The sequence below is a fragment of the Symphalangus syndactylus genome, chromosome 14 (genome assembly GCF_028878055.3).
Source record: "Symphalangus syndactylus isolate Jambi chromosome 14, NHGRI_mSymSyn1-v2.1_pri, whole genome shotgun sequence".
NCBI lineage: Eukaryota > Metazoa > Chordata > Mammalia > Primates > Hylobatidae > Symphalangus > Symphalangus syndactylus.
In genome coordinates, this window is record NC_072436.2 from 98,540,067 (window position 1) to 98,559,663 (window position 19,597).

Here is a 19,597-nt window from a genome sequence, read left to right on the forward strand (position 1 = left end):
TAATTTACCTGTTCTCTAGCTATTCCTTAATCCAGTCAAGTTGACACCTAAAATTAACCATCATACTTGTTGAATGCTTTATTAGCTATAATAGGATTCTTTAGGTTTTCTATATATAAGATCATGCCATCTGCAACTGGAGATAATCTTACTTCTTTCTTTTCAATCTGGGTATCTTACGTCTTTCTCTTATCTAATTGCCCCAGTTAGAACTTACAGTACAACGTCAAATAGAAGTGGACATCTTGGCCTTATTCCTGATCTTGGGGTAAAAATTCCAGTCCTTCATTGCTAAGTATGACATTAGTTGTGGGTTTTTCCATAGATTTCCCTTTACTTGGTTGAGGAAGTATCCTTCTATTCTGTTTTTTTTTTTAATCATAAAAGCGTATTGATTCTGTGTTTTAACGAAGAAATGGACAGACTTCGTGAGTTGAGTTGTTGTACTGTCTATATCAGGAAATACATTTTGTTGAAGTTTTAAAGTCTCTACAAGAAATTTACCAAGTCGAAGCCATAGAAGTACTTGTTGATGGTTTTTAAACAGTTCTTCAATTGGTATATATTTAATGGTTTCTAAGTTCATTAAACTGATTCTCTTCATTAACCTAAGTTAATTTGAGTTTGTGTTCACTTGCCTAAAGATACGGAGACACACAGACATGAGAGATAAAAGATCACTTGCTTCTGTTGGTTGGTTTACTGTAATGCCTCTTTTTTACCTGACCTCATGCTTCTCAAACTCAGTTATTTCAGGTTCTTGGGAGAATGCTGGAGGCTGTGGATACAAGGTGCCTCTGTGTCCTTGAATTGTCAATGTTAGAGCTCTTTCAGTTTTCTTCCTTTACCTGTCTTGGGAATATTTTGGCAGAAGAGCTGAGAAACAGCTCTGAATTTCCGGGAACTGGATTTCCTAACAGTGTTTAATCCTATCTTTCCAGAGTACTTACAGTAAGCACAAGTACCACTGAATTACTGGGATGGAGGAGGTGTTCCAAAAACAAGACTTGATGGTTAATTAACCTTCAGCATTGCCCTAGGAAAAGTTTTGGGTTTTCTTGTTGTTGTTGTTGAATTTTAATCCTTTGTGTGCACAAAGCAGGAGCATTTGCCTAACAAGTGTCACTTCTGTGCTGGGCACTGTGGGGTATACAGAGATGACAATCAACTGGCCTCGCCCTGACAAATACGCTCTGAGAGATCCTTGTACCTGCAAAAAGCCCTCGAAAGACCCATTCTGAGGGTCCTTTACACTAATACTAAGCCCAGATTTTTTTTTTTTTTTTTGACAGAGTCTTGCTCTGTCACCCAGGCTGGAGTGCAGTGGCATTATCTTGGCTCACTGCAACCTCTGCCTCCTGGGTTCAAGCAATTCTCCTGCCTCAGCCTCCCGAGTAGCTGGGATTACAGGCATGCACCACCATGCCTGGCTAATTTTTTGTATTTTTATTAGTGATGGGGTTTTGCCATGTTGGCCAGGCTGGTATCGAACTCCTGACCTCAGGTGATCCGCCCACGTCAGCCTGCCGAAGTGTTGGGGTTAAAGGCAGAAGCCACTATGCCCTGCCCTAAGCCTAGATTTTTAAATGTAATTCATCATCATGAGTGTAATCACTGTGAAATTCCTTTAGGGAATTATGTTACTAAAATCAGTGGAGGAAAAGCTTAATATTATCTGCAAGCAACATTTCCTCAAATGGTTGGAAGCTCACTTGCGAGTTTTCCTGTTTTGACTAACTTTTCATAGATAGAGCCCCACTAGCATTTTCTCATGAGTAATATTTCTAATGTAGTTTTTGACTGAATACTTACAGTTCTCTAATTTTGTACATATGCCCCAAGGCCTTTGGTTAATGGCTACATTTTAAATAAATCTTGTGAATGTTCTAGGCAAATATTAATCTTCAATGCAGATGTGTATATCAAACCTAACGGAGTTATAATCCAAGATTTTGGGCACATTACATTTTTAATGTTACATATTTATTTTAAATGCTCAGGGAAAAAAAAAGCTTTCAAAGAGAGATGTACTTTGCCATAACTGTAAAATAAATGTATTCAGTACTATTCATAACAGCTATTCTTAGGAATAGCAGCATCCCCAATTATTAGTCATTGGCTGCTTGAATAATGGCAACTCCTAAAATTTATATAGAGTAATGAAAATTATAGCAACTTTTTCATAAAAAATGTATTAATGTTTATAATTCTTTTTTTTTTGGAGACAGGGTCTTGCTTTGTCTGCCCAGGCTGGAGTGCAGTGGCACGATCTTGGCCCACTGCAGCCTCTGCCTCCCGGGTTCAAGTGATTTTCATGTCTTAGCCTCCCGAGCAGTTAGGATTACAGGTGCATGTACACCCAGCTAATTTTTGTAATTTTAGTAGAGATGGGATTTCACCATGTTGGTCAGGCTGGTCTCAAACTCCTGGCCTCAAGCGATCTGCCCACCTCAGCCTCCCAAAGTTCTGGGATTACATGTGTGAGCCACCACTCCTGCCCTAAAAATCAGTCTTTTATTTTTGCTTAATACTTTGTTGTTGTTGTTGTTGTTGTTTGTTTTGTTTTGTTTTATTTTGAAACAGAATCTCACATGGTGGCCCAGGTTAGAGTGCAGCAGCATGATGACTCATTGTAGCCTCGACCATCTGGGCTCAAGTGATCCTCCCACTCCCACCTTAGCTTCCCAGGTAGCTGGGACTACAGGTGCGTGCCACCACACCTAGCTAATTTTTAACTTTTTTGTACAGACAAGGGCTAACTATGTTGCCCAGGCTGGTCTCAAACTCCTGGGCCCAAGTGATCTTTCTGCCTTGGCCTCTCAAAGTGCTGGAATTATGGGCATGAGCCACGTTACCTGGCCTGCTTAATATTTTTAAGTATTTTGAAAATAAACCTCCGATCCTAGTTGGTTAGCTTATTTATTTATTTATTTTTAAGACAGTCTCTGTTGCCCAGGCCTGAGTGCAGTGGCACAATCACAGCTCACTGTAGCGTCAACCTCCTGGGCTCAAGCAATCCTCCCACTTCAGCCTCCCAAGCCTCTAGGACTGCAGGCGTGCACCATGATGCTCAGCTAATTTTATTTATTTTTTGTAGAGATGAGGTCTCACTGTGTTGTCCAGGCTGGTCTTGAACTCCTGAGCTCAAGTGATCTGCCTGCCTTGGCCACCCAAATTGCTGGAATTATAGGCGTGAGCTACCGTGTCCACCCCCCTAGTTGGTTACCTTAATAAAATTTGCTTAGAGAAAAAAATTGTAGCCAGCAGTCTCTCAAAAATATATCTTTCTCTCTGTATTTATAGACTCATTAGTTACAGGAAAACACAGGTCACTGGGGGTAATGGGGTGATTATTGTAAGGACACAACAGCAGCTGCCTGGTTGAGTCTGGTGGCTCTGTTCTCTTTCCTCCTCCCTCTCAGGGTCTGGCATCACTTTCACCTGCATTATTTCTCTTCTTCTTTTCCTGTATCTTCTCTACTCGAGGTCCACTGGTTGATTCTCTTCATACTTTCCATCTTCAGATTCCAGAGTAGCATTAGCTGAGTCTTACCATCACCTGGGTTGGGGAGAGGTTTTAAAAGCTAGGCTCCCTGCCCTGGGGGAAGCAGTCTTTTTGGGTGAAGTGATTGCTGTGGGCAGGGCAGTTTCTTTTAGAAGGAAGTGTTGGAAGTACCATCCTATGGTCCACAGAGACTTTGTGCAGTGTCACACCCTGGCCCACCATGTTAATGACATTTTGCTGATTCGACATGATGAGAAGGAAGTAGCAAGTACTTAGATGTCACAGTGATTGACCTGTTTGGTATACTCAAGAGTAGAAAATGAATTTTACTCTAAGCTCAAATTGCTGTTGGGATTAGCCACAGTTATAACAAAAATAGATCATTCTGTGGGCAGAGGCCATGGCTGATTTGTGGCAGTCTCTAGAAGGGCGAGTGTTTGAATTGAAGTCATTGTCATGTTCAGCTAATTGCTAAATAAGCAGATTTCTAGATCTCTTCAAATAAAGAAGCATCTATCTTGGTATCTACACTTAAAGTTCCTCTCCCCTCGTACCACATTCTTCCCCCAACTGTTAGGACATTTTTGCAAAGGAGCAACTCTGTGAGATTGGCACTTGAGGGTGCTTCTTGCCTGTTTTTTTGTTTGTTTGTTTGTTTTTGTTTTTTTGTTTTTGAGATGGAGTCTTGCTCTGTCGCCCAGGCTGGAGTGCAGTGGCGTGATCTTGGCTCACCACAACCTCCCCCTCCTGGGTTCAAGTGATCCTCCTCCCTCAGCCTCCCAAGTAGCTGGGATTACAAGAGTGCACCACTACACCTGGTTGATTTTTGTATTTTTAGTAGAGATGGGGCTTCACCATGTTGGCCAGGCTAGTCTCAAACTCCTGACCTCAAGTGATCTGCCCACCTCAGCCTCCCAAAGTGCTGGGATTACAGGCACAAGCCACCACACTCAGCCTCGTGCCTGTTTCTGTAGGAATCAGCAGGAGGCCCCACAACCAGGTGACACCTGACATCACTGTGGAAGTGGTATTTGAGTTGTGGATCTTTCTGATTACTTAGTACGCAGCTGTTTTAATGTTTATTGTTATTATTTATTAAGCTAGCTAGTCTTTTTGAATCCCCTTTTTTTCTCTTCTTTTGATCTAATTTGGAAATGTAGTAAGAAATTCCTACCAAACTTCCCATTAGAAGGACATTTTTCTAGAGTGCTTGATTAAATTATTAGGTGAAAATAATCAGAGTTTTTTTCTCTTAATGTCATTGAGAGTTTGGTAGAGGAAATGAGGCAGTAATTGTCAAACTTTTTCTTTTCTTTCTTTCTTTTTTTTTTTTTTTCAAGACTGCGTCTCTCTCACCCCAATTGGAGTGCAGTGGCACAATCGCAGCTCACCGCAACCTCTGCCTCCCAGGCTCAGGTGATTCTCCTGCCTCAGCCTCCTGAGTAGCTGGGATAATAGGCATGCAACACTATTGTCTGGCTAATTTTTGTATTTTTAATGGAGATGGGGTTTCACCATGTTGGCCAGGCTGGTCTCGAACTCCTGATCTCAAATGATCCACCTGCCTCGGCCTCCCAAAGTGCTGGGATTACAGATGTGAGCCAACATGCCCAGGCTAAACTTAAAAGAAAAAACCTACCTTGTTATTAGTTCATATTTGGGATAATGAATACTTTCTGTTTTCATTTTAAGGAAAATATTTTGAACATGAATTCAGTTAGCACTGAATGTCATTGCATCAGACTATTCAATAATTAAAAATACGTAGACACTATAAGTCTTTGGACTAGAGCATAAATCTGGAGTACATTTTTTTCCACTTTTTGTAGTAGTTAATTATTTTTTGCTTTTAGGGCCCCAAACTGATGGCTTACATGTTAATGTACCAAATGACCTATGACTTAGATTTGTATTATCCTTCATTTTAGAAAGCCATTGACTTGAAATCTCCAAAGATAAACTTTTAGGCCATCTTTAACTTGAAAGTAAAGAACAGATCTACTTTTGTAAAGGTAACAGAATGTAGATTTTTAAAATATATTATGAATACCAAGTTATGGATTATATTCTATTTAAATTATTTATGTAAAGATAAATGTATGTCTGTTTTGCACTAAAAAAACTTATGCATTCAACCATTTTTATACAATGATAGTTCAGTTTTATGTTGAAAGAATTTTTTTTTTTTTTTGAGACAGGATCTCACTCTGACGCCAGGCTTGAGTCCAGTGGCGAGATAATGGCTCACTGCAGCCTCAACCTCCTGGGCTCAAGTGATGCTCCCACCTCAGCCTCCCAAGTAGCTGGGACTACAGGCACATGCCATGACACCCAGCTAATTTTTGCATTTTTTTATAGAGATGGAGTTTTGCCATGTTGCCCAGGGTGGTCTCAAACTCCTGGGCTCAAGCAAATCCACCCCCCTTAGCCTCCCAAAGTGCTAGGATTACAGGCATGAGCCACCACTCCCTGTCAGGAAGCATTTTTATTTGATGCATTTTAAATTTGATTTTTAGCTTAAGTTTGATCAATAAACTAACCACCTCACTATCCCTCACAAGACCAAGACCTCTTTCTTTAGTTTCAGAATACCTTGAATTTTGGTGCGCATTTTTGCTATTTTCAGAAAACACATCGAAGTAGCCTTATATCAAAGGTAGCCTTATATGGAGAGCCTTATGCAAAGATATTAGAGTATTTAATTTCTAGTATTTTTTCTAGAATTGAGAATCTCGGGTATTTCTGAGCATATAAGAACTTTGAGAAGAGTTCTTTAGTTATGGGTAAAATACATTAAGTACATTGAGAATGTCTTTACATTTTCTGACATTTGTACTTATATTGAGTAAAGTTATACCTCACTTTCTTGGTTGATACTGTCATATGATAAAATTCATCAGTGGATAAATTGCTATGTATGTGTGTGATAAAGATACTTGCCTTAAAATAGAACACTTCTGTCTTGCAAACAGTTTATGGTCAAATTGCCTTTTCAGTTACTGCTCTTTCTGTGCACCTAGTGAATTTAAGTCTGATAAAGTCCCTGGATGTAAGAAAGAAGATGAAATGTCTTTTCATTGTTAATTATCTGCACTTGGATTAAAAAAATATTTTCAACATGTGAAGATTTTATGGAAAAAAAAATACGTGTGTGTTGTTTGACTTTTACTGCTAAAGACAGCAAGTGATTGAACAGATGAAATACGTATTGGTTTTAACCATTATTTTTATTGACCCTATCCTCAATGAGAGTATTCAATTGTGTGTGTGGTCAGTTTTACTATTTTCACTGTATATACATAACTACTGTTAACTGTCATCCTTAATGGCCATTGTATATGTCATGGAAAGATCAGAGGTACTGTATCAACCAATGGGGAAGATAATGTGGATAGAAAAGATTGTATTATCATTTGGGATTTAAGGTAATAATTATATTGTTTGGTAGCTGTTTTAGGAATGATGGTTTAAATGGACATAGCTTTTATTTTCTAATAAAAATATTTCAAATCAGCTCAGTTTATGTGACATTTTCTATTTTAATATGGGATTACTAAAGTATGCAGTCGTTTGGGTCATAACTTTCCTCATTCAGCTGTGTTACTTAGTATTTGTCAGATCTTTAATAGTATCTTTAAATGGGCATCAAATATTTGATTAATTTATGGTTGGAGCTTTTTAGCATCTTCAGTTCTTAAGGAAATAATATTTTATAAAAATTAACTTTGTTATAAGTATGTTGTATGCACATCTGAAAAAAGTCTGTACAGCTTGAACATTTGAATAGTTAATAAATTTTGACTTTGAGAACCACCTACAGCTGATACTAAATACATGCTACTATCTGTTGCGTCAACTTCAGTAATTTGTGTACAGTAGTTCATTCTTAGTGGACTTACTTCCCTTTTGTTCTGAACCAAAACTTCACTTTGCAATAAACTACTGGTGAATGAAGCACAAAGGTGTCTCCTGGCTGTGACGGTGTCTCTGTTGGTCAGGTAGCCTTGAATCAGTCATTTGATCTTCTTTGACCTGCTTTCGTATTCTATTTTTCTCCCTTTTAATTACTCTTCTTCTCCGTGGTAAGAATATCATTAATCAACACGAGGCAAGTTTCCAGGTCATGATGATGGGTACCTATAGGCACGTAGTACATGTTGAGTTGAATCAAAAATCTTGGAAATTATACCTTCTAAATGCTGCTGTTTGTTTATAGTATGTTCTCAGTTACAAAGATGCCTGCCAGCCCCTTTCAGTTCTCCTAGTAAAAAGACCACATGACCCTCCTCCCACTCCCCATCGTCCCTCTATTTCTCTTCTGCCCACACTCTACACCCTGCATCCCCACTTCCTGGAGGAAGTAATTCCTAATTTGATTTCTTTTTTTTTTTTTTGAGACGGAGTCTTGCTCTGTCACCCAGGCTGGAGTGCAGTGGTGAGACCTTAGCTCACTGCAGCCTCTGCATCCCGGGTTCAAGTGATACTCGTGCCTCAGCCTCTCCAGTAGCTGGGACTACAGGCGCGCCACCACGCCCCTAAATTTTTTTTCTTTTTTTTTTTTTTTTTTTTAGTGGAGTCGGGTTTTTGCCATGCTGGCCGGGCTGGCTGATTTGATATTCTTGCGTTGACAGTGGCCCAGCGGTGGAGCAGCTGCCCCCAGACCCCTTGACCCGGTGGTGCTTCCGCCCTGCCGGAAGCACCTTGTGTGGCCCTTTCAACAGCATGGCGGCTGCATCCCCAGGAAGCAGGCCTGCAGCGTCAGGAGGGGGTTTCCTGAGGACAGAGGCCCTTCTTGTCCTGATCGTCGCAGCAGGCCCTGTCGATGGACTTAACTGTGAAAATCAGCCTTTCAGGGGTGGATGCAAGGACTTCTGAGGATGGAGAAGTAGATACCTTCCTGGATTGCTGTGGAGCCAGGGCCCTGCATTTCCCTCTGCCGTCTCTGCTAACTGAGATGTGAAGCAGTCGGCCCATGTCCCGAGAAGAGGTTTCCTTTGATTTATTGCTATTAAAGTTGTTGCTTTGAGAGCTGGGCATAAACCATAAAAACAGTGGGGAATCACAAGAAATTTGTGATAATTGCATTTAAGACAGGAACCCATTCGTCAGGTAACACTTATGTGCTGTTAATCAGAGCAATGGTTTCTAAGCCACAGGGTTTGCTTCTCATCTGAGTTCTTCTTTATATTTTATTTTTGGAACTAATCAGATTTTTGTTTTCTTTTAGGGAAAAATAATAGCAAATGTCAGACCGAACATTATGTGGTTGGATTATTTTCACAAATTTAAAAGAATTAAAAGCCAGTGTGCATGATTGAACTTTTGGATACCTGAAGATAATTAATATTTTGGGTTTTTTTTTTTAAAGGGATAGAGGGGGAATTTTCATCATCTTTCCCCATCCCCATCTTTCATTGATGTCTTAAGCTGACAAGGTGATGGATCTATCAGTCAGAAGTCCCATCATCTCTATCCCCTATAAATCTGTGGCAGGGTTGTCAGAGCACCTCATTTTTTTGTGTTCAGGCTGTGAATACAGTGAGGTTCTGACGAATGTTTGGCCAAAAATGAGTTTTGGCACTCAGCTACAAGAGCAATGTAACCTTTTCAAGGCCAAGGAATTTTTTGGTGTGTGGGTGGTCCTTCTGTCTGCTGAAAATGTTGAAATAAGCCTTTTTACTTTGCAGAAAGTAGAATCCTGAAGGATTTGTGGAAAGTAGAATCCTGGATTTGTAAAGCTCTAGGTGGGGGTCTTGAGCCTAAAGGCTCTGGGGAAAGAGGATCTTGAAGTTGACTTTACTTGGGCAGTAAGTTATTTTACAGGAGCTAGCTTGGAGAGATTGGCCATATCTTCAGAATGAATTGATTTTTTAAAAAATGTATCAAAATAGTATAATCCACATACTAGATAATATGGAAAATGGGGGAGGAAAAAATAAGCACATACTTCCCTGTCATTGTAATAAATTACTGTCATCATCTGCTTTTTTTTTTTTTCCTTTCACCTCATTTCCGACTGTGTGAGGCTCTAGCCACACATGTGGAAGGTACACTCCCCATTCATAAAGAGCTCTTGGGGGAAAATGACCAGTAATAAAACATTGAAGACATTTACAGGTAGGGTAAAGATTATGAAATGGATGCTGTGAGATCATAGAAGACAGTTCAGGAGTCAAGGAAGGCTTTCTAGAGGAGTGATTCTTAAATTCAGTTCAGGGAGACAGACCCTTGACAATCTGTGACACTTACAGGGTTCAACATGTACCAAAGCAAGAGAAAGTGGCATGTTTTGGCGGTTGCACTTCGTTGGGTAAGTGCAGAGAGAAGAGAGTGTGTGAGGACTGCTGTTGGGTGGGCAGAGGTCAGATTAGGAAAAATGTCATGTGCCAGCCAAGAAGGTGGGCTTCACCCTGCAGGCAGAAGCCATTGAAGGACCTAAGTCAGGAAAAACAGGGTTTTTGCTTAAGGAGGATTACTCTGTCAACTGTGTCAAGGGTGGAGAGAGACTGGGGACAGTGGGACCCATTAGGGAATTAACTGTGGTCATCATTCAAGTAAGAGGAAGCGATGGGAGTGGTTTCAGTAGCAATAATGAGAGAGAGAGAGAGAGAGCAGCTTTTGGTGGGAAAGAGTTCCATTGTAGATTTAATGATTTGGGGAGCCTGGGAAGTATCCAAATGGAAATATCAAGCCGACTGTTGGCTCTGTGCACTGGGGAGAGGTTCTGTCTAGAGTGGTCCAAATGGTCAGGATTTTGGAATCCTTGGCTTGTAGATGGAAGTGGAAGCTAGTTTGGAAAAAGATGTGAAAAATCCCTCTGTAAGAGTGTTGAGGGAATGGAGGAAGTAACCTAGGCTTGGTCCCTGGAGACCACCAAACTGGATAAGAGGAGGAAAGGGGGTTGATGGGCCCAACAAGGAGGTGGGGTGTTAAATGCCTCCTCACAGTCAGATGTTCACTGGTTTCAGCAACTAGGTGCTTATGGGGGCTTTGGAGAAAGCCATTCTGGTGGCTTAGGGTGCAGATGCAGGTTACAGGCTTCTCCATAACTATGGCTATAAATATGGCGGAAATATAAACATCATCCATATTAAACTCTGAGCTCTTCTCTCCTACTGTAGAATCCTCATAGCCATTACTTCTAATTGTCTGCCTTTAGGTATACCAGAAGTTATCTATTTCTTTAGATAACAGAGTCTAAAGAAATGGACCAAAGAGTCCTATCATTTTTATGGCTTTCGAAATACATTACCACACTGATTTTAAGTTGGGATGTACTGATTAGGAGTATTGTCAGTGTCTTAGTTCATTCTTTCTTGCTATAACAGAATACCACAGACAGGGTAATATGTGAACAATAGAAGCTTATTTGCCTCACCGCTCTGGAGGCTGGGAAGTCCAAGATTGAAGGCCCTCTGGTGAGGGCCTTCTAGCTGTATCATAACATGGCAGAAGGCATGGGCAAGAGAGAGAGAGGGAAGAGAAGCCAAGCTCATCCTTTTATTAGAAAACCACTCTCAAGATAACAGCATTAATCCATGCATGATGGCAGATCCCTCATGTCCTAATCACCCCTTAAAGGTCCCACCTCTCAACACTGTTACACTGAGGATTAACTTTCCAACACATGAACTTTGGGGGACAAATTCAAACCATAGCAATCGGTAATGTTTGATACTATTGGTTTTACCACACCCTCATAAACATTGGCTTTTACCTCATTAAATTATTTTCTGGTTTTACCGCACCCTCATAAACTCTGGCTTTTACCTCATTAAATTATTTTCTTAATGCAACAGATTAACAATGGCTTCTCACTGTGTCTCTTGTAATAACATCTTGGTTACCAATGACTATATGTTACAATCACTTTTAGTTACTAACCAACCAGATTAAAAAAACACATATTGGATTGGTAGTTTAAAGAGGAAACAGAAAACAAACTTGTTAAAGCATTTGACCGTTGTGTGGGGCTGACTGCTCTTGTGCTGTGGTCCTGGATAAAACGCTTCATCTCTCTGGGTCTGTTTCTTGACTAAGATAATTTGTTGATGTTTTCTCTGGGTTTTTTCCCCAATTCTAAGATTCTGAGATATTTTGCTCTGTTCTCCATTTGCACCTCCTAGTGGCTAGGAGGGTATGGGGCCCACAGCTGGCCCCAAATAAACACTGAGAAATTGACTGAAACCTTTGGTATGATCAGAAAGACATATTAGGCCTTAGAGTAGGAAGATATTACTGACAGAACAATAAGAAATCTTGTTCATTAAGAAAAAATAAATAAATTATAGATAATCAAAAAGAAGAAAATAAAAGTAATCTGTCATGTTATTCCCACGATCCTGCTCTGCTGTTTGACTCACTCCTGCTTATCCTTCAGGTCTTAGTTTAAATGTTCCTTTCTTGGGGCCTTGTTGACTGAACTGTATAATAGATTAGGTTCATCTTCTCTCATCCTATTGATCTTTCTTTATTATTGTCACTTCTGAATTATAAATGTTTTACCAGAACAGCAGCCTTATATGTGTGATTAATTACTGTATCCCCAACACTTAGCACAGAGGCCAGCACATAATTGTTGCTCAGTAAATGTCGAATGAACACATAAATTCAAGTAATCATTTTTAACATTTCAGCATATTTCCTTTTGTGCTTTTTCTCTGTGAATATGTCTGTATATCAAGATAAAACATCTCAAAAATGAGATCAGTTTATACTACTGTTTCATGATTTGTGTTCTACTCTCATTGAGTCATTTTTGTGTGGTAGCCTATCGTTTTATGGTGATTCATTCTTACTCATAAAGCTGCCCTTTTTGTTTCTAACAACATACAGTTGAGCAATGGGTGGTCTGGGCTAAGGATACAACCTGGAAGTTAGATTGAAAAAATTGGTCAATTCAATTTTTTTAAATGGTCAATATGTCTAAACTGATAGGTTGTTGGAGAGGTCAGAATGATTTGTCACTGTGAGTACTGGACCTGTTGGTTTCTTTTTTCTTTTTTTTTTTTTTTTGAGACAGAGTTTTGCTCTTGTTACCCAGGCTGGAGTGCAATGGCATGATCTCGGCTCACTGCAACCTCCGCCTCCTGGGTTCAAGCAATTCTCCCTGCCTCAGCCTCCCGAGTAGCTGGGATTACAGGCATGTGCCACCACGCCTGGCTAATTTTGTATTTTTAGTAGAGATAGGGTTTCATCGTGTTGGTCAGGCTGGTCTCAAACTCCTGACTTCAGGTGATCCACCTGCCTCGGCCTCCCAAAGTGCTGGGATTACAGGCATGAGCCATCTCACCCGGCCCCCTGTTGGAATCTGAATCAAGTGCCAAGGAGGTTGAGGAAAGGCAATGATGACTAGCCTTTCTAGTGCACTTCCACTCACGTGATACTGCATAGTCTTTGCATTAATTCTGTAAGGTAGTTATTATTAACCCCCTCTTACAGATGAAGAAACTGCCTCAGGGTAGTTAAGTAACTTGTCCAAAAGCACACTAGCTCTTTGTAGCACAGCTGCAATTCAAACATAGATGTTCTAACACTGAGTCCTCTTTTATTTTTATTTTTTATTTTTTGAGACGGAGTTTCGCTGTTTTCACTCTTGTCACCCAGACTGGAGTTCAGTGGTGTGATCTCAGCTCATTGCAACCTCTGCCTCCCGGGTTCAAGCGATTCTCCTGCCTCAGCCTCCTGAGTAGTTGGGATTATAGTTGCCCACCACCATGCTCGGCTAATTTTTGTATTTTTAGTAGAGATGGGGTTTTCACCATGTTGGCCAGGCTGGCCTCGAGCTCCTGACCTCAGGTGATCCGCCCGCCTCAGCCTCCCAAAGTTCTGGGATTACAGGCATGAGCCACCGTGCCCAGCCGAGTCCTCATTTTTTGTAGATTACGCAGATAGTAGTGTGGAAATCTCTGGTTACAGACTGACCAGCAGTCTCTGCCTGTCTTGCTAGTAGTGCTGGCCTTGAAATCAGTTCTGCGATTTAACCCTGATGCACATGACCTGTTGTCTCCTCATTGCTGCTGTTTGTTAGTCTTGGATAGTTATTTTATTCTGTTGAAGTTATGTTTACAGAGCCAGAACATGAAATAAGTAGATGATCTTACTTTTAATCAGAAGGCTGAAAGTTCAAGCTGTATTGAGTAGCTGAGTGCTAAGGTTGGGCTTTCCAGCTCTGGTTTAGCAAACCTTTGATTCAGTTTCCACTTCCTTAAGTCCAGCCTTTTGCAAGGATATTAAGAAATACCATCTGAGGGCCGGGCGTGGTGGCTCACGCCTGTAATCCCAGCACTTTGGGAGGCCGAGGCAGGGAGATCACCTGGGGTCAAGAGTTCGAGACCAGCCTGACCAACACAGCGAAACCCCATCTCTTTAACTAAAAATACAAAAAATTAGCCAGGCATGGTGGCAGGTGCCTGTAATCCCAGCTACTCGGGAGGCTGAGGCAGGAGAATCACTTGAACCCAGGAGGCAGAGGTTGCAGTGAGCCGAGATTACACCACTGCACTCCAGCCTGGGTGCCACAGAGTGAGACTCTATCTCAAAAAAAAAAAAAAAAGAAAGAAATACCATCTGAGCTTTATTCTGACCACCTGGGAAATAGCAGCACATGAGAATTTCCACAGGCCTGTCAGGAACATTACACGGTTTGAACAGCTAAAACGCACAGCATTTTTCAGTTAAAAACCAAGAGCAGTTACACAAGGGTAGCATTTTACTACTGAAATGAGGCTAAATTTGAGTACATTCTTAATCATATTTAGACTCAGAGAATGCACTGCTGGGATAAGCTTCAGCTTTGTTCAAAAAGGACTGTTATTACTAATAATCATTAATCACTATGAGCCATAAAATCTGATACAGAAGACTAAGGTAATTAAAGGAAGAAAAAAGTGAATATTATGTGCAAGAGTCTCATTTGGTCATATACAGCTTCCTGTGGTGTGATTTTAATTTTTAATAACTACTCTTCATTTATGGTGATTCTGTGGCTGGCTGGCTACCAGTGGAGCCTCCCTAGGTTTTTCCTAATAATTTTAAAAAACACATTTGTGTGCACACTTCAAAATAGTTAAGATGGTAAAATTTATGATACGTGTTTTTAACCACAAAAAACCCTAAACCCACACATTTGCAATGATTCATTATCTCTCTGGAGCATCTCTCTTCTGATCAAAAAGAAGCATTTATTTTAAAAACTCTTTACTAGCTTTAAAAATTACATAAAAATTGTTGCAACAAATTTAAATAATAAATATACAAAATGAAGAGTAAAAGTTTTCCTCATTCCATATTGAACTCAACAGGCACCCACTGGTTGTGGTTTATTTGCAGTATTTTTTCTCTAATAGTATGTTTTTGGCTACTTCTAGATCAAGAAAGCACAGTGACAGTAGCTGAAATGTGGAAACAACCCAAATGTCCATAAACAGATGAATGGATAAACAAAATATGGTCTATATATGCAATGGAATATTAACCTTAAAATGGAATGAAATTCTACATGCTACAACATGGGTGAACCTTGAAAACATAGTAATATGTGAAATAAGACATGTAAAAGGACAAACATTGTATGATTCCACTTATGAGGAGTTATTGTATAATGGCTATAGAGTTTCTGTTTGGAATAATTAAAGAGTTACAGAAATGGATAGTGGTGATGGTTAAACAACATTGTGAATATACTTAATGCCACTTAATTGTTCACTTAAAAACAGTTAAAATGGTGATTTTGTGTCAGTATATATAGATATTTATTTATTTATTTATATTTTTCGTGATAGAGTCTCACTCTGTCACCCAGGCTGGAGTGCAGTGGCACAATCTCAGCTGACTGCAACCTCCACCTCCTGGATTCAAGCAATTCTCCTGCCTCAGCCTCCCAAGTAGCTGGGACTACAGGCGCACGCCACCAAGCCTGGTTAATTTTTGAATTTTTTAGTAGAGACAGGGTTCACCATGCTGGCCAGGCTGGTCTCAAACTCCTGACCTCATGATCTGCCTGCCTTGGCCTCCCAAAGTGCTAGGATTACAGGTGTGAGCCACCACACCTGACTTTGTGTCAGTATATTTTACTACACAAAAAAAGAAAAACAATGAGCATGTAATTTTCTACACTATTCTGTAAACACAAATGGTGGCTCACGCCTGTAGTCCCGGCACTTTAGGAGGCTGAGATGGGCAGATCACTTGAGCCCAGGATTTCGAGACCACACTGGGCAACGTAGTGAAACCCCTGTCTCTAGAAAAAATACAAAAATTAGCCAGGTGTGTTAGCGCATGCCTGTGGTCCCAGCAACTTGGGAGGCTGAGGCGGGAGGATCACTTGAGCCTGGGAGGTCAAGGCCCCAGTAAGCCATAATCGTGCTACTGCACTCCAGCCCAGGTGACAGAATGAGACCCTGTCTCCAAACCTTCTCCCCACCACACACCTACAAATGATAAATACTATGATAAAAATGCAAAAAAAAATTGTTTTTTTATTTTTTGAGATGGAGTCTTGCTCTGTTGCCCAGGCTGGAGAGCAGTGGTGTAACCTCAGCTCACTGCAACCTCCACTGCCCAGGTTCAAGCGATTCTCCTGCCTCACCCTCCCAGGCAGCTGGGATTACAGGCACCCACCACCATGCCCGGCTAATTTTTGTATTTTTAGTAAAGATGGCGTTTCACTGTGTTGGCCAGGCTGGTCTCCAACTCCTGACCACAAGTGATCCACCCACCTCAGCCTCTCAAAGTGCTGGGATTATAGGCATGAGCCACCGTGCCAGGACGAATTTATGTTTTTATATAATTAATATATTTGTGGGGTATGACATGATGTTTTGATTCATGTATACATTGTATAGTGATCAAATCAGAGCAGTTAACATATCTGTCACCGTGAACATCTATCATTTCTTTTTTCTTTTTTTTTTTGAGACAGGGGACTCGCTCCGTCGCCCAGGCTGGAGTGCAGTGGTGCAATCTCGGCTCACTGCAACCTCTGCCTACTGGGTTCAAGCAATTCTCCCACTTTGGCCTCCCGAGTAGCTGGGATTACAGGCATGAGCCAATGCACCCAGCTAATTTTTTGTATTTTTAGTAGAGATGGTGACCAGGCTGGTTTCGAACTCCTGGCCTCAAGTGATCCACCTGCCTCGGCCTCCCAAAATTCTGGGATTACAGGTGTGAGCCACCATGCCCAGCCTAAATGTCTATTATTTCTTTGTGATGTGCACATTCAAAATCTGGTATTTTGTCTTTGCCATTGTGTTTTTCATGATCTTTAGGTTGCGTTTTGTTTGTTTTAGACCGCATCTTGTTGTGTTGCTCAGGCTGACCTTGAACTTCTGGGCACAAGCAATCTTCCTGCCCAGCCTCCCAAGTAGCTGGAACTACAGGCCTGCACCACTGTACCTAGTTTCTAGTTATTTTGAAATATACAATACATTATTGTTAACTCTAGTCATCTTGCTATGCAGTAAAACACCAGAACATATTCCTCCTATCTGTAGCTTTGTACTCATTTATTAACCTCTCACTATTCCTCCTGCCTTCCTTTGTCTCCAGGCTGGAGGGCAGTGGCATGATCTCAGCTCACTGCAACCTTCACCTCCCAGGTTCAAGTGACTCTCGTGCCTCAGCCTCCCAATCCCAGCTGATCCCAATCAGCTGGGATTACAGATGCATGCCACCACACCCAGCTAATTTTTGTACTTTTAGTAGAGATGGAGTTTCACCATGTTGGCCAGCCTAGCCTCGAACTCCTGACCTCAAGCGATCCACCCACATCGGCCTCCCAAAGTACTCAGATTACAGCCATGAGCCTCTGTGCCCGGCCTCTACTCTCTATGAGGACAGTGTTATAGATTCCACATGTGAGTAAGATCATGCAATATTTGCCTTTCCATGCCTGACATATTTCACTTAACATAATGTCTTTCAGGTTTATCCATGTTGCTGCAAATTTTTTATGGCCGAGTAGGGTTTTTTTTTTTTTTTTTTGAGACAGAGTCTACTCTGTCACCCAGGCTGGAGTGCCTAAATCGTATTTTTATATAGATGGCTTAAAGTTTATGTCAGACTTTGGACTAAGTTATGCAGTAGTAGCTAACAACTTCCAAGTCTTAATGCCTTACAACTACAAAAGTCTATTTCTTGTTCATGTTACATGTCTTTTACAGGTTGGCCACAACTCTGTGCCACATCCTCTTCATTTTAGAATCCAGGATGAAGGATATGCCCTTATCTGGTATGTTGCCATTCTGTGTCAGAGGAAAAAATCATGGAAGCATGAGACTCTTAAAGCTAGTCATATAACCTAGCCTGACCTTATTGGGGTGAGAAAATACTGTCCTCCTATAGGAAGGGGCAGTGATTATTTGGGAGCAATAATACAGTTACTATAGGGTTATAACCAGGAATAAGACACTTGTCTTGGCCGTGGAGGAAGGGAAACATCTATACATATGAGACCTCACTGTAAGTTAGTGCATGATCTGGAATCATGCTATCTGAATGGGGCAACACCTCTGAGCCCTAATGTGGGGCCCAGCTCAGATCCCTGTACCTGCTTAGGATGGAACACAGCACCACAGAAATCACTTAATAAGAAAGGGCGCAAGGAAAAAACTCCCAAGATAAGCTCTCAAACATAAATTACAAAGTATTTGAGGAGGTTCATCCCTATCAAGGAAAATCTACAAATCCAACAAATAGGAGAATTTATATCAAGAAATATAAACAATAGGCCCATCCAAAAGACATTAAAATAAAAAGTATGCTTAAAATGCTTAAAGATACAACAGATGAACTGGTATCAGTGAAGTAAGATCAGGAGGCAGTGAAACAAGAACAGGTAGATGTGAAAAAGATAGTCATTGAAATTTATAACTTCTAGGCTGTACATATTTGAAGAGAGAATTTGTAAATTGCAAGATGGAACTGAAGACAACTCTTAGAGTATGGAACAAAAAGGTAATCAGTTGATGTCATGGAGGGTAGACTGAGACATTTTAGCCTACACAAACGAGGGTTTCCTAGAAGGAAATAATAGAGTGCAGATAGCAATATTTGAAGATAGAATAGCTAAGAATTTTTCAGCATTTAAAAAGGGCACAAATTGTCAGGTTGAAACCACTAAATGCTGAGACAGATTGCACAAAAATAAAAAAGAAAAAAGAAAGTACATTTAGAAGATTGCAGTGAAATGACAAAATATTGGAAATAAAGAGAATCCTCTTAAAAGCTACCAGGAGGTAAAGACAGATTATCTATAAAGGAACGACAATCAGAATAACGGTATGTTTATTTTTAGCACAAATCATTGCCAAAAAACAATGAAATAACAACTTCAGAATATTGAGGGAAAATAATTTGAACTTTGAATTTCATATCCAGCTAAACTGTCAGTAGAGTGTGCATAATAGAGATATTTTAACACACACAAGGACCGAAAGAACTTACTACCAACAGACCTTCACTGAAAGGACAACTAAAAACTGCTTTGGCTAGAAGAAAAATGAATCCAAAAGGAAAGAGCATGATGCCACAAGAAAAGGTGAAAAAGAGAAATTGGTAAAACATGTTGACAAACCTTAACTAAAATAATAATTATAATAACAACAACAACAGTTTTTGTGTGCGTATTTAAAGGCAAACTGATAATTACATTCTAGGCCAAAAACAAGGAGATATTTCAGAAGAAAGCTAAAGAATGTTAAGATCATTGTTTTGTTCAGAACACTTGAAATACTGGTTAGTTTTAGACTTTGCTGGAAAAATACTGATATGGTTTGGCTGTGTCCCCACCCAACTCTCATCTTGAATTATAGTTCCCATAATCCCCATGTGTCATGAGAGGGACCCAGTGGGAGGTAATTTAATCATGGGGATGGTTACCCTCATGCTGTTTTCGCAATAGTGAGTTCTCACGAGATCTGATGGTTTTATAAGGGGCTTTCCCCACTTTTGCAGGGCACTTCTCCTTGCTGCTGCCATGTGAAGAAGGACATGTTTGCTTCCCCTTCTGCATGATTGTAAGTTTCCTGAGGCCTCCCTCCTGTGGAACTGTGAGTCAATTAAGCCTCTTTCCTTTCTAAATCACCCAGTCTT